General features: G+C 43.7%; 1 protein-coding gene across 2 annotated transcripts in view; it reads left to right on the top strand.

Moving 5' to 3' along the window:
• flt3 (fms related receptor tyrosine kinase 3) overlaps positions 1–13,285 on the top strand; it is a 78,660-nt gene that overhangs the window by 9,426 nt on the left and 55,949 nt on the right. The gene's annotated exons all lie outside the window — the stretch shown is intronic.

Below are 13,285 nucleotides of genomic sequence, written 5' to 3'. Positions count from 1 at the left end.
CTAACTAGATCGAATCATTACACAAGTTTGGAAGTTTGAGGTCTTAAAGGCTTTTTTGAAAAAGTATATGCTGGTTTTATAAAAAAATTGTGATCTAAATTTATAAAATGATCTCAGATTTGCTCCATCGTGTGCAATTTTTCACAACTTGCTTTGACATTTCTATGTTGTAAGATGGAACAGAATGAAATTAGTACTGAAATTTGTGAAGTAACAGATTGTGATACTACACTTTTACTGTGGTTTTCAAATTAAGCACCCCAAATATAAAGATGTTTCTGAGTGATTGTAATGTCCCAGGAATGGTAAATTCCACGCATAGAGCATTTTGGAGCCAGATAAAATTGTTTGTTCTCATAGTCGAGAACTTCATCAACAGATCACTCTGTAAATGTTTATTGAAGAATTGTAACGTTGTCCCTCTACTTTTGAGAGTTTGCCTTTTGCTGATATGATTATTCAAAGACTTGAGAATAAATGCTCTCTGTAGGAATCTTTATGACATCCAGTGTGATTCTATGATCAAATTTCCTGCAGTTATGCTGGAGGGTCTAGAAAAGGCATGGGCAAACTTGGGCTATCCAGGTGTTTTGGACTTCAACTCCCACAATTCCTAACAGCTTAAGCAGCTGAGGGGGGAAAGGAAGGGGCCTGAGGCTGTTAGGAATTGTGGGAGTTGAAGTCCAAAACACCCAGATGGCCCAAGTTTACCCATGTCTGCTCTAGAGATTTATAGAGAGAACTAGCTTTGCCCGGCCACGCATTGCTGTGGCTTATGGGAATCCTTTGTTGGCCAGGTGGAATAGTAGTGAATAGCCTTACAGCCTCAAAGCCTGGCCATTTTCTGGAGTACCTGGAGCTTTTTGTTGTATGAACGTAGAGGCATGGATGAGGTGTTGTGCTGCCAAGTTTAGTGTTTCTGGGATGTGTAGTTTTGTTGTTTTGTCCTAGCCTAAATTTCATTACCCTTTTATATATATAGATGTCAATATGATTCAGCTTCCAGTGAAAATCATGCTGGAAGACATTTATACAGAGGTATTCTCTCCATTTGTTTAAAAAAGCAATTTTTCGTTCATGGGATTTCACTTTCACTGTGTCCCAGAAAATGTGGAGAGCTTCTGCTTACATTTGCAAGCAAAGACATGATAGTATGTGAAATGAACTGTTTGACAACATAAATAACTGTGGCAAGATGTTAAGAAGGCCTGGAGGCACAGGAAGCCCATCTGCTTCCTAAACAAAGCACACATATGTCAGCAACATATACAGTGTCTTGCAAATGTATCTCCCCATCCAAATGATTTTGTTACATTTTGTTGTTTTACAATCTGGAATTTAAATGGGTTTCACTGGCATTGTTACTACTCGATACTGCAAAATTGCAAAAACCCCTTTTCAAGGTACAAGGATGAAGTAAACACCAAACTTGCACTTGGTTGCAAACTCAAAGCCATGTTCAGGGCTCTTGCTTTTCTTAACTATTTTTCAATGTAGGGTTCTCACAAAGTTGATCCAATAGACCAACATCTAATCGTTTTTTTTTCTGAGTATTTTATTAACTTTTTCAAATATAAAAAATACAATATGAACAAGACAAGAAAAATAACTTCTTTTTCCAAGTAAGGAACAACTTGAGAAACTGCAAGTTGCTTCTGGTGTGAGAGAATTGGCCGTCTGCAAGGACATTGCCCAGGGGACGCCCAGATGTTTTACCATCCTGTGGGAGGCTTGTCTCATGTCCCTGCATGGGAAGCTAGAGCTGACGGATGGGAGCTTACCCCACTCCCCGAATTGTAACCACTGATCTTTCGGTCAGCAGTCCTGCCAGCACAAGGGTTTAACACAGGGGTCCCCAAACTAAGGCCCGGGGGCCGGATGCGGCCCTCCAAGGCCATTTACCTGGCCCCCGCCCTCAGTTTTAGACTTAGGCTCGCCCAAAGTCTGAAATGACTTGAAGGCACAACAACAACAATCCTACTTGATTATCTCATTGGCCAGAAGCAGGCCCACACTTCCCACTGAAATCCTGATAAGTTTACAGTATGTTGGTTTAAATTATTTTTATTTTTAAATATTGTATTGTTCTTTCATTTGCTAATATTGTAAATGAAATATTGTAAATGAAGATATGGTAATAATATAATATATTGTGTATACATATAATATTGATAATAATATAATGCAATACAATATAATATTTATATTATTATATAAATAAATATTATATAAATAAATATGATATATAGACTCACCCAACAGGGGACTCAGGGCTGCTAATAATAATAATACAATGTAATAATATTGTATAATATAATAATATTATTATATATTATACGTAATGTTACTAATAATATTACAGTATAATGGTATAGTACAATATAGTAATATATAATGCTAATATTGTGCTATGCTAATAATATAATATATTGTATGTACATACATCTTGTAAGCCGCTCTGAGTCCCCTTTGGGATGAGAGAGGGTGGGGTATAAATGTAGTAAATAAATAAATACATGTTGGGTGGGGGGTTTGCACTATAAATAAGACATGTGCTGTGAGCATAGGGATTTGTTCGTTTCTTTTTTTTTCAAATGATAATTCGGCCCCTCAGCAATCTGAGAGGCCATGAATCGGCCCTCCACTTCAAAAGTTTGAGGACCCCTGGTTTAACCCATTGTGCCACCAGGGGCTCCGATAGAAAAATAACTAAGAAAGACAGAAGGAAAAAAGAAAAAGAAAAAAAATGAAAATGACTTGTAGTCTTCTCTACTCATACTATATTAATCTACAAAAAACAACCCTTTCAATACTCCTCTAATATGATAAATCACAACCTGCTTTCTATAAGGTACAGTTATTAATAATCATACTCAAAATTCAGTTAATCATATGTATAATCCATACAAAAAGACCACCTATCATTTCTATAAGTGGTTTCATGAGGTTTAATTGTTGGTTATTAATCCTCCCCTGCTCTAAATTAAACAAAGCCATAACACCATGCCTCTTAACTATGCCTATTTCTATTAAATCCATTTTCCCATTTTATAACCACCTAACAGAACACCAATTGTGTCAATCCCCCCTTCTCTATGTACCCCACTGTAATGCTCATTCCTTTCTGAATACAAATAACAACTAAATTATTTCTACAGTGTAGATGCAATTGGCAAAACCATCTCTGAGGATTCATTGCCTAAGAAAACCCTATGAAATTCATGGGGCCTTCATATGTCAGCAGGTGACTTGAAGACACACACATGCACACACATTTGCATCATATTTGGTTTGCCTTTAATGAGTGGTGTCACAGTGTATATCAACAAGTGTTTTTGTTAATGATTGACTGGAATCATAAACATTCAGTGGAGCTAATCTGTGATTCAATTGAAATCAACCCTTTCATATTCTGAAACTAAAAACTTAAAGGCAACACACTCGAATCAGAGACATACAGGCAGTCCTCGAATTATAAACATCCAATTTAAAATTGACTCATAGTTAAGGATGGGGGTGAGAAAACAGGAAGTGAGAGAAATCTACTCCTCCAAAGGGAAATTCACTCCTGGAAGAATTATCGTGGGGGAAAGGGGTCTCCACTGAAGCTTTATTGCCAATCACTGTCATATTTTTTCCAAAATCCAGTTATCACAGGGACAGAAAGTTAGTTTAAATCTTCTGAACAGACTGCAAAACAAACACCACAGAGGCGATAACCCTTCCTTATGCTATCAAACAATAAAAATACTTACAATAGAGTCTCACTTATCCAACACTCGCTTATCCAACATTCTGGATTATCCAACGCATTTTTGTAGTCAATGTTTTCAATATATTGTGATATCTTGTTTTAAATTCGTAAATACAGTAATTACTACATAGCATTACTGTGTATTGAACAACTTTTTCTGTCAAATTTGTTGTATTTGTAAAATCATAACCTAATTTGCTGTTTAATAGGCTTTTCCTTAATCTCTCCTTATTATCCAACATATTCACTTTTCCAACGTTCTGCCGGCCCGTTTACGTTGGATAAGCGAGACTCTACTGTACTTTAAAATGTACCTTTTCTGACTTGCATATAAATTCAGCTTAGAAACAAATCTCCAGAACCTATCTTATTTGTAACTTGTTTGCATGCTAGTACATGCAAACAATGGGGAGATCGACTTTGTAGACTTTTTCTTCTGCTGCTCAAAGTAGTAGATACTTTCCATTTTTGCTTGGCTGCTAGAATAAGTCCATAGCACTTGATTTTTGAATGGTCCTTGAATGGCACAGCTGAATGAAATCCCACATTATCTGCTTGAAACTGGAATATATGGCAGTATGGACTCAGATAACCCAGTTCAATACAGATATTCTGGGATTTTCTGCCCTGATATTTTCTCTTCATGACCTTCCTCTTAGGCCCCTTCCACACAGCTGTATAAAATCCACATTGAACTGGACTATATGGCAGTGTGGTCTCAGATAATCCAGTTGAAAGCAGATATTGGGGATTATCTGCCTTGATAATCTGGGTTATTGTTGTGTGGAAGGGTCCTTAATAGCTCATTCCTCAATTTGGCACCCTATAGCATCTTTGGAGTACACATGGAGTACACAGCCAGCATGGCAATGGTAAAGGATGATTTAGATAATAATAATAATAAATAATAATAAAACTTTATTTATACCCCACCACCATCTCCCCAACGGGGACTCGGGGCGGCTAACATGGGGCCATGCCCAGAGCAGTACAATATAATAAAATATAAAAACAACATATCATAACACAATTAAAACAATACAATAAATAATAATATACATTACATCAAGAAATCAAAGAACCAATAAAAACAAGGGCGGGCCGCATGAACACAGAGATAAAAACTCGGAGTGAGAGAGACAAAGGAGTACACCACAGGGGACAGGGACATATGAAGGTGGAGCAGTCTAGGGGATAGATGTTGGAAGGGAGTAACAAAAAAATATATAGCAGTAATTACTCACCAAAAGCACAGCGGAAGAGCCATGTTTTTAAGTCTTTTTAAAAAGCTAACAGAGTGGGAGCTTGCCTGATCTCAATGGGCAGTGAATTCCATAATCGGGGGGGCACAGCAGAAAAGGCCCTCTCCCTTGTACCCACAAGGCGGGTCTGGGATATAGGCAGTGGCGATAAGAGGGCCTCCCTGGATGATCGGAGAGATCGGGCAGGTTTATAGTAGGAGATACGGTCACGAAGGTAGGTGGGTCCCAAACCGTTTAGGGCTTTATAGGTGATGGTCTGCACCTTGAATTGGGACCGGAAGATGAACGGCAGCCAGTGGAGCTCCTTAAACAAGGGAGTGGATCTCTCCCTGTAACTTGCCCTGGTTATTAATCTGGCAGCCGAGCGTTGGACCAATTGTAATTTCCGGGCCGTCTTCAAGGGAAGCCCCACGTAGAGCGCATTTTAGTAGGCCAGTCTAGAGGTAACTAAGGCATGCACCACCGTGATCAAGTCAGACTTCACGAGGTATGGTCGCAGTTGGCGCACAAGTTTGAGTTGTGCAAAGGCCCTCCCGGCCACCGCCGACACCTGTGCCTCAAGCGTCAACGCTGAATCCAGGAGGACCCCCAAACTGCGGACCTGTGATTTCAGGGGGAGTGCAACCCCGTCCAGCACAGGTTGCCACCCAATACCCCGATCCGTCGAACGACTGACCAGGAGGGCCTCTGTCTTGTCAGGATTGATTCTCAGCTTGTTCCTCCTCATCCAGTCCGCCACAGCAGCCAGGCACTGGTTCAGCATCCGAGGGGCTTCCTTGGAATCAGATGGAAACGAGTAGTGGATTTGCGTGTCATCTGCGTAGAGATGGCAATGCCCTCCAAAACTACGGATGACCTCTCCCAGCGGTTTCATGTAGGTGTTAAATAGCATGGGGGATAAGATAGACCCCTGCGGGACCCCACAGGTCAATGGCCAGGGGTCCGAGCAGGTGTCCCCCAGCTTCACCATCTGGGAGAGGCCCTCCAGGAAGGACTGGAGCCACTTCAAAACCGTGCCACCGAGCCCCATCCCAGAGAGCCTCCCCAGAAGGATACCATGGTCGATGGTATCGAACGCCGCTGAGATGTCCAAGAGAACCAGCAGGGTCACACTCCCCCTGTCCAGTTCCCTGCGGAGGTCATCCACCAAGGCGACCAAAGCCGTCTCAGTGCTGTACCCAGGCCTGAAGCCAGACTGCGAGCAGTCCAGAAAATCAGTGTCATCAAGAAACCCCTGGAGCTGCGTGGCAACCACCCCCTCCAGAACCTTGCCCAGAAATGGGAGGTTGGAGATTGGTCTGTAGTTGTTACAAACAGATGGGTCTAACGAGGTCTTTTTTAGTAGCGGCTTTACCACCGCTTGCTTAAAACAGGATGGAAATGACCCCTGACCCAAAGAGGCATTTATTATAGCCACAAACCACTCCAACAACTTAACCAGCCAAGAGGGACAAGGATCCAGAGCGCAAGTGGTCGCCCTCACAGACCCAAGAATCCCCTCCACGTCATCAGGAAGAACAAGCCGGAAAGAATCCCACAAGATCGAACAGACAGGTGCCTCGGTTATCTCCGCTGAAGCCACAGTTAAGCTGGAGTCCAACTCACGACGTATCTGAGCAACTTTGCCTGCGAAATGGTGCGCGAACTCGCTGCACCGAGTTGCCAAGTCATCGGGAAGCTCCTGGGTCTCGGGAGGCCGCAGGAGCTCCCCAACAACTCAAAACAATTCTGATGGCCTGTTGGCCGCAGACGCTATGTGGGCAGTCGTGAAAGCTTTCCTGGCTGCTCGCAGAGCCACGGAGTAAGCCTTAATAGCGGCTTTAGCCCGTGCTTGGTCGGTCACGTCCTGAGATTTCCTCCAGATGCACTCTAGTCCCCTCCTCGCACGCTTCATCACAGCCAGCTCCTCAGTGAACCAAGGAGTTGACGAGACTCTACACAGCGAGAGGGGACATTCGGGAGCGATCGTGTCCAATGCCCTTGACAGCTCACTATTGTAGCGATCAGCCAGGACATCAACAGGATCGCCAGTCTCCAGAACAGGAAGATCCCCAAGAGACCTCAGGAGTCCATCCGGATCCATCAGCCTCCTGGGGCGGACCATCTTAGTGGGTCCACCACCCCTGCGGAGGTTAGAAGACACGGCGAAACTTAAACAGATCAGATGATGGTCAGACCATGACAATGGAAGGATATTTTGCTCTTCCACTCTGACTGTCCCACCATCCACAATAAAGACAAGGTCTAGAGTGTGTCCCGCCTGATGTGTGGGCCTAGATATGACTTGAGTCAGCCCCATGGTCATCATGGCAACCATGAAATCCTGAGCTGCACCAGTTAATGTGGTCTCGGCATGAATGTTAAAGTCCCCCAAAACTATGAGTTGTTGGGAGACCATGGCCGCATTAGAGACCACTTCTGCTAGCTCGGACAGGGAGACTGCTGGGTCGCGGGGTGGTCGGTACACCAGCAGAATCCCCAAGCTGTCTCGGGCTCCCACCTTCAGCAGGACACACTCAAACCTCGAAGATTGCGGAACAGCACATCTGATCAGGGCGATGGACTGCCGGAAGATCACCGCAACTCCTCCTCCCCGCCCCCCAACCCTGGCCTGCTGATGCACCCCGAAACCCGGTGGACACAGCTGGGTGAGATTCACCCCACCCAGTTCATCCAACCACGTCTCGGTGATGCATGCCAGATCCGCCCCCTCATCCAGGATCAAATCCTGGATGATAGCTGTCTTACCGTTGACTGATCTGGCATTCAAAAGCAGGACCTTAAGGCTGGGGGGTCTGTCCTGAAGACTACCACACCTATTCCTCTCCAGGGCCGCAAAAACTCTGTTGCGCTTCTCCCTGGGTCGTGAGTGACTGTTCTTCCTTCTCCCCCACACCACCTCGATGAGGCCCTGCCCGTGAGAACCCTCTTCCCCCTGTGGGATTGGCTGATTGAAGTTGCCATTTGAAGGGGATAGTCAACTGTCCTGAAATGGGAAGCCTCCAAGTGTACTTGATTGTTTAAAGGAGGAGCCTATCTCCGCTGGTATAAGAGAAGAGGAGTCATCTAACATGGCATCATCATCTAACGTGGGAAGGGGACTAGGCACAACTGATGTCTGAGGGCGGGACTGGGGGGTAGAACAGACATGGCTTGAAATTGGGGAATCTTGTATATCGCAATTCAGCCCGATGTCCAAGGGGCGAATCAATGGGTCTACTAGTACCCTCTTAAGAATGATGCCCCATTTTTGGAGTTTGGGCCCGTACAGAAACAGTTCTTCCAATAACGTTCTATCTTCCAGTCCAATGAGAAGACATAAGGAGCGGTTCCAGGATTGATAGTCTCTACGAAGCCAGTCAATAGTCTTGATCTTCACTTCCGACCGGCTTAAAGATAGAATTTGTGAAAGAGATATCTGGACCGCTCGCTTAGATGTCCATCTGCCTCTGTTTAATAAAGAGTCTGAAACTTCCACTGCCACCTTGTTAGTTCGCAACAGATTGCAGGAAGTATCCCGAGGATGTCCAAACAGTTCTGGGGACAGCGTGTTGTTTGTCCTCTGAGAGACTCTATTTGTTTCCTTCCAACCAACCCTCCCCTGACCCTCTTCCCCAGATAAAAACCCATCCTCATCCCTAGCCACTTCCAAACCTGACCTATTGACTACCTTCTGCTCCTCTAGCCTTATTCTTCCATGGCCTTCCAGAGCGCTTAATTCCTCATTAATGTTAGTGGAACTGGTTGGTACAGTTGTTATAATGTCTATAGGAGAAGGATTTTTCACAATCAGGGAAATTCCCTTGAAAAGATGATCAATTTTCTTGTTCAGTGTCTCCAGTTGATACAAAACAGTACTGAACGATTTTCCCAACAAATCACATAAGTGAAGAAGTTCATTTTTCCTCGGAGATTCCTGCCAACTCATTCCTATTATCTCCTCAAGAGCCTTCTTATAGTATCCAGTCTAATCTTTCCAAGTTAACACACAGTTTCTACTGTTTCTTTCCACTCAGCAGTATATCAACCAACATACACAAACCATCATTCACATTCTAAAACCATCAATATACCAATCAATTAACCTCAAGGAACTCTCAAATCCTATGTGATCACTTCCTATGTCTAAGTACCAGGTTCACAAGCCCACTTCCTATCAACAGTCAAATCTGTCTCCCTGAATTAAATTAAAACTTTCTCACTCCTATCTATAATACACACACATGTACACTCAAAGGAGGAAAATAAATAAATAAAATAAAATAAAATAAAATATAAAATAGATGGCGGCTGCAGCACTAAGGATCCCAAAAATGCCGCTTCGCACAGGCCACCCGGTTCACTGAAGCCGATGAAGAGGCCCAGCTGTCTTCTCTCTGTTAGAGCCGATTGAAAGGCTGGAGAGGCCGCCCGGTTCGGCGCGGCCACCAGGGGCAGAGGCAGGAGCAGGAGGAAAGCAAGCCGGCGAGAACACTCAGAGAGGCCACCCGGATTCGACGCAGACCACCATAGGCCTAGTTCTCTTCTCTTTGCGCAGGCCGATGGAAAGGCTCAGGGAGGCCGCCCGGTTCGGCGTGGCTTCCAGGGCTTGGTTAACTTTTAAAGGCCCGAGGGGGAGGCTGGAGGGGGGGGCACCCGGTCCGGCGCGGCCTAATTCTCTTTGAGAGGGGCGACAAGGAGCTAAGAGAGGGCCGCCTCCACCGCCGAAAAGAAGCTGAAGACGGAGCTGAGGGTGGACGCCCGGTTCGGCGCAGCCACCCAAAGACAGAGGCGGTGGGTGGAAGGCTCTCGGGCCGGACAAGTGAAATGGCGGCCGGGCTTCTTCTGCAAAGGACTGGTCCAGAAGTGACCTCTTGGTACACTGTGATCCCTACACTGCCATATAATCCAGATTATCAAAGCAGATAATCCACATTATCTGCTTTGAACTGGAGTATATGAGTCTATACTGCCATATAATCCAGTTCAAAGCAAATAATTTGGATTATATGTGGCAGTGTAGAAGGGACTTTAGACTATTATCCAGAACTTCTGGAGGAATCCTAGTTGGGCAAGACTATAGTGTCATTGCTGACTTTCGTTCTTTTATTTAATTTATTTATGCATTGAATTTTCGAAGGTCGAATGAAAAGTAATGCCTCCACCTTCGTTACTTCGGTTTGGATGGGATTAGTTTTGCCCACATCTATGGCCAGCATCCTCAGAGGTTGTGAGTTCCTCACAACCTCTGAGGATGCCGGCCATAGATGTGGGCGAATTGTGAGGAGAGAATGCTTCTGGAACATGGCCATACAGCTCAGAAAACTCACAGCAACCCAGTGATTCTGGTCATGAAAGCCTTCAACAACACATTGATCCTAGATTATCTGCTTATCCCAGATTATCTGTCAGTGGAGAGTGGAGACTCATATAATCCAGTTTAAAGCAGATAATCTGGGATCGGATCCTGGGATATAGGGCAGTGCAGAAGGGCCCTAAGAGTAACGTCCTTCGAATTTTGCTATGATTTTGGAGACCAGAGTTTGATTTCCCACTTGGTCCTGGAAACCCGGAGACCCCCGATGGTGCAGTGTGTTAAAGCGCTGAGCTGCTGAACGTGCAGACTGACAGGTCCCAGGTTCAAATCCAAGGAGCGGAGTGAGCACCCTCTGTTAGCTCCAGCTTCTGCCAACCTAGCAGTTCAAAAACATGCAAATGCGAGTAGATCAATAGGTACCGCTCTGGTGGGAAGGTAACAGCGCTCCATGCAGTCATGCCAGCCACATGACCTTGGAGGTGTCTACGGACAACTCCGGCTCTTCGGCTTAGAAATGGAGATGAGCACCAACCCCCAGAGTCAGACACGACTGGACTTAACGTCAGGGGAAACCTTTATCTTTACCTTTACCTGGAAACCCATTTGGCGACCTTGGGCAAGTTCTACAATTTCAGCATCAAAAAAACTCATGTTATAGTCAGTTTAGGCTAGCCATAAGTCGGAAACAGCTTGAAAGCACACAACAATAACAGCAACAACAATGTTTTTTAAAACTATTTTAATTCCATTGCAATCTAGTTTAATTATACTTCACATTTGTGTGATGTGAATTTTAAATGCATCCAATTTAACTTCCATAAACTTCCTTTCATCCCAAGCCTGGTGAAAAGATTGGGAAAAAAAATAAAATAAAAGCTATTGAACTCCTCTTGCATTCAGTTACCAAGAAGGGCTTATCTTGCCTTTCTTCAACCCAGAGCTTAGGAAAGTTACTTTTGTGGAGTACAGTTCCCACATATCTGGGGGACTTTGGATATTGTACTCCACAAAAGTAACGTTTCCAAGTTTCACTTCCAGTTTCTCAACCCCCCCCCCCCCCCCCCGCTCCCATATTTCTGCCAGTTATGTGTTATTTCCAAAAGGATTGCATTTGCTTTCCCAAGTACAGCAGACATAAAAAAAGAAACAACCTTTGGCACATCCATTGTGATGTCTATTATATTTTCTGGAATAATCTGTTTCAGCATATGTAGAGCTTTAGGGGATGTGGCAACCATTATACTCAAGAGAGGCCAAAAAACATGGAGAAGAAGTTTGAAAACATGTCATACACTGGTATTCCAGTTTTTAAAGTGGCTCCACTGAAAGACAGCCAAAGAAATGCAAAGGAGAGTAACCGTGAATCAAAGAGAACAAAAGGAGTTGAAGTTTCACAGCGAAGCTGAGTTTCACAGTAGAGTCTCGGTTTCACAAAAGGGATATGGGTGAGACATATATTCAGGATGCATTCATTTTAAAACAAGTTTCCCCTAACACACACACACACACACACACACACACACACACACACACACACACTACTGTGATGTGTTAAAAGTGTCACACAGCCAAGTTGGGTAGGCGTAACTTCGGCTGCATTTATACTGTTGTCCCACTTTAATTGCCATGCCTCAATGCTATGCAATCATGGGAGTTGTAGTTTGGTGAGGAACCAGCATTCTTTGGAAGAGAAGGCTAAAGATCTTGCAAAACTACTGCTCTCAAGATTCCATCACATGAAGCCATGGCAGTTAAAGTGGCATCAAACTGTATTAATTCTACTGTGTAGATGCTCCCATAGTGGTTCAGGCTAAGGTTTATCTCAAGGACCATCTACAATGACGATTTAATGCAGTTTTAAGCTGGTATTGAAGAAAGTGATTTTGCTGTGCAGATGATTACATAGGAAATCCTGGAACCAGTTGTAGACAAGGTGGTGATGACCCAAACCATATAACACTGATGCATATTAAGAGCTTTCTTTTGTGCACTTTCATTTGTTGCCTGGCTAATGCCGCTTAAAGTGCTTCAAAGTGCAATAAATAGTCAGTGCAGATTGGGCTTAAGTTTACACAAAAGCTTCAGCTGTGCTTTCATGTACCTATGGACTTATGGAAACATTGTGTATTTCATAAGGGTTTTTTTTTTAAAAAGTACCCAATACAAAAAGGTGTGGTCTTGCCAGTTTTTTCCTTTGGAATATAGCCTACAGCACCTGATATTCATTGGCTATCACCCATCCAAGTACTAAACAAGGCTGACCCTACTTAGCCTCCAAGATCAGAAAGAATATGGTGTCTTTGGCCCCTTCCACACAGCTGAATAAAATGCCACATTTTCTGCTTTCTACTGGGATATATGATAGTGCGGACTCAGATAACCCAGCTCAAAGCAGATATTGGGCTATTTTCTGCCTTGATATTCTGGGTTATATGGCTGTGTGGAAGGGCCATTTATCTCACATTAAAAAGCCATTCTTGATCCATATAAACCTAATTAGACTCTGGTTGTGGAGTTACATGAGTAACTGTTCTCCTATACAAATACCTTATGAAAAACAGAAAATGCTTCATTGTACATGTATTTATATCTTCCTACTATATAGACATACCATACATGTAAACAGAATATTTTACCTCCTATTTGGGTGTTCTGAAAAGCTTGAATAAAGTAAATAAATGAGGTGAAGAAATGTGCTAATCCCTCCTCTTTGTAATTTCCATTGCCCTGCACCTGCAGAGATTGAATAAGAGAGTCTCCTCTTATTCACCCTACTCTCCACCTAATTCTGCAGTCCAAACTTGACAACATCCCCAATGCCATGTATAGATCAGATTCTTTTCAGACACTTGTTTTAGGTTTGCATGCTGAGAGATTTTGAGAGCTGTCTTCCAATAAGGTTCTTTTGCAACCCCTGCTCAGAGGCAGGGTTTCCAGATCTTAGGGCAAAGATTCTCTTCTCTAGTTTGCCAG

Source organism: Anolis carolinensis, chromosome 3 (assembly GCF_035594765.1).
Source record: "Anolis carolinensis isolate JA03-04 chromosome 3, rAnoCar3.1.pri, whole genome shotgun sequence".
Taxonomy (NCBI): domain Eukaryota; kingdom Metazoa; phylum Chordata; class Lepidosauria; order Squamata; family Dactyloidae; genus Anolis; species Anolis carolinensis.
Note: the sequence above shows the minus strand (reverse complement) of the source record. Positions and strands in the feature narration are given on the sequence as shown.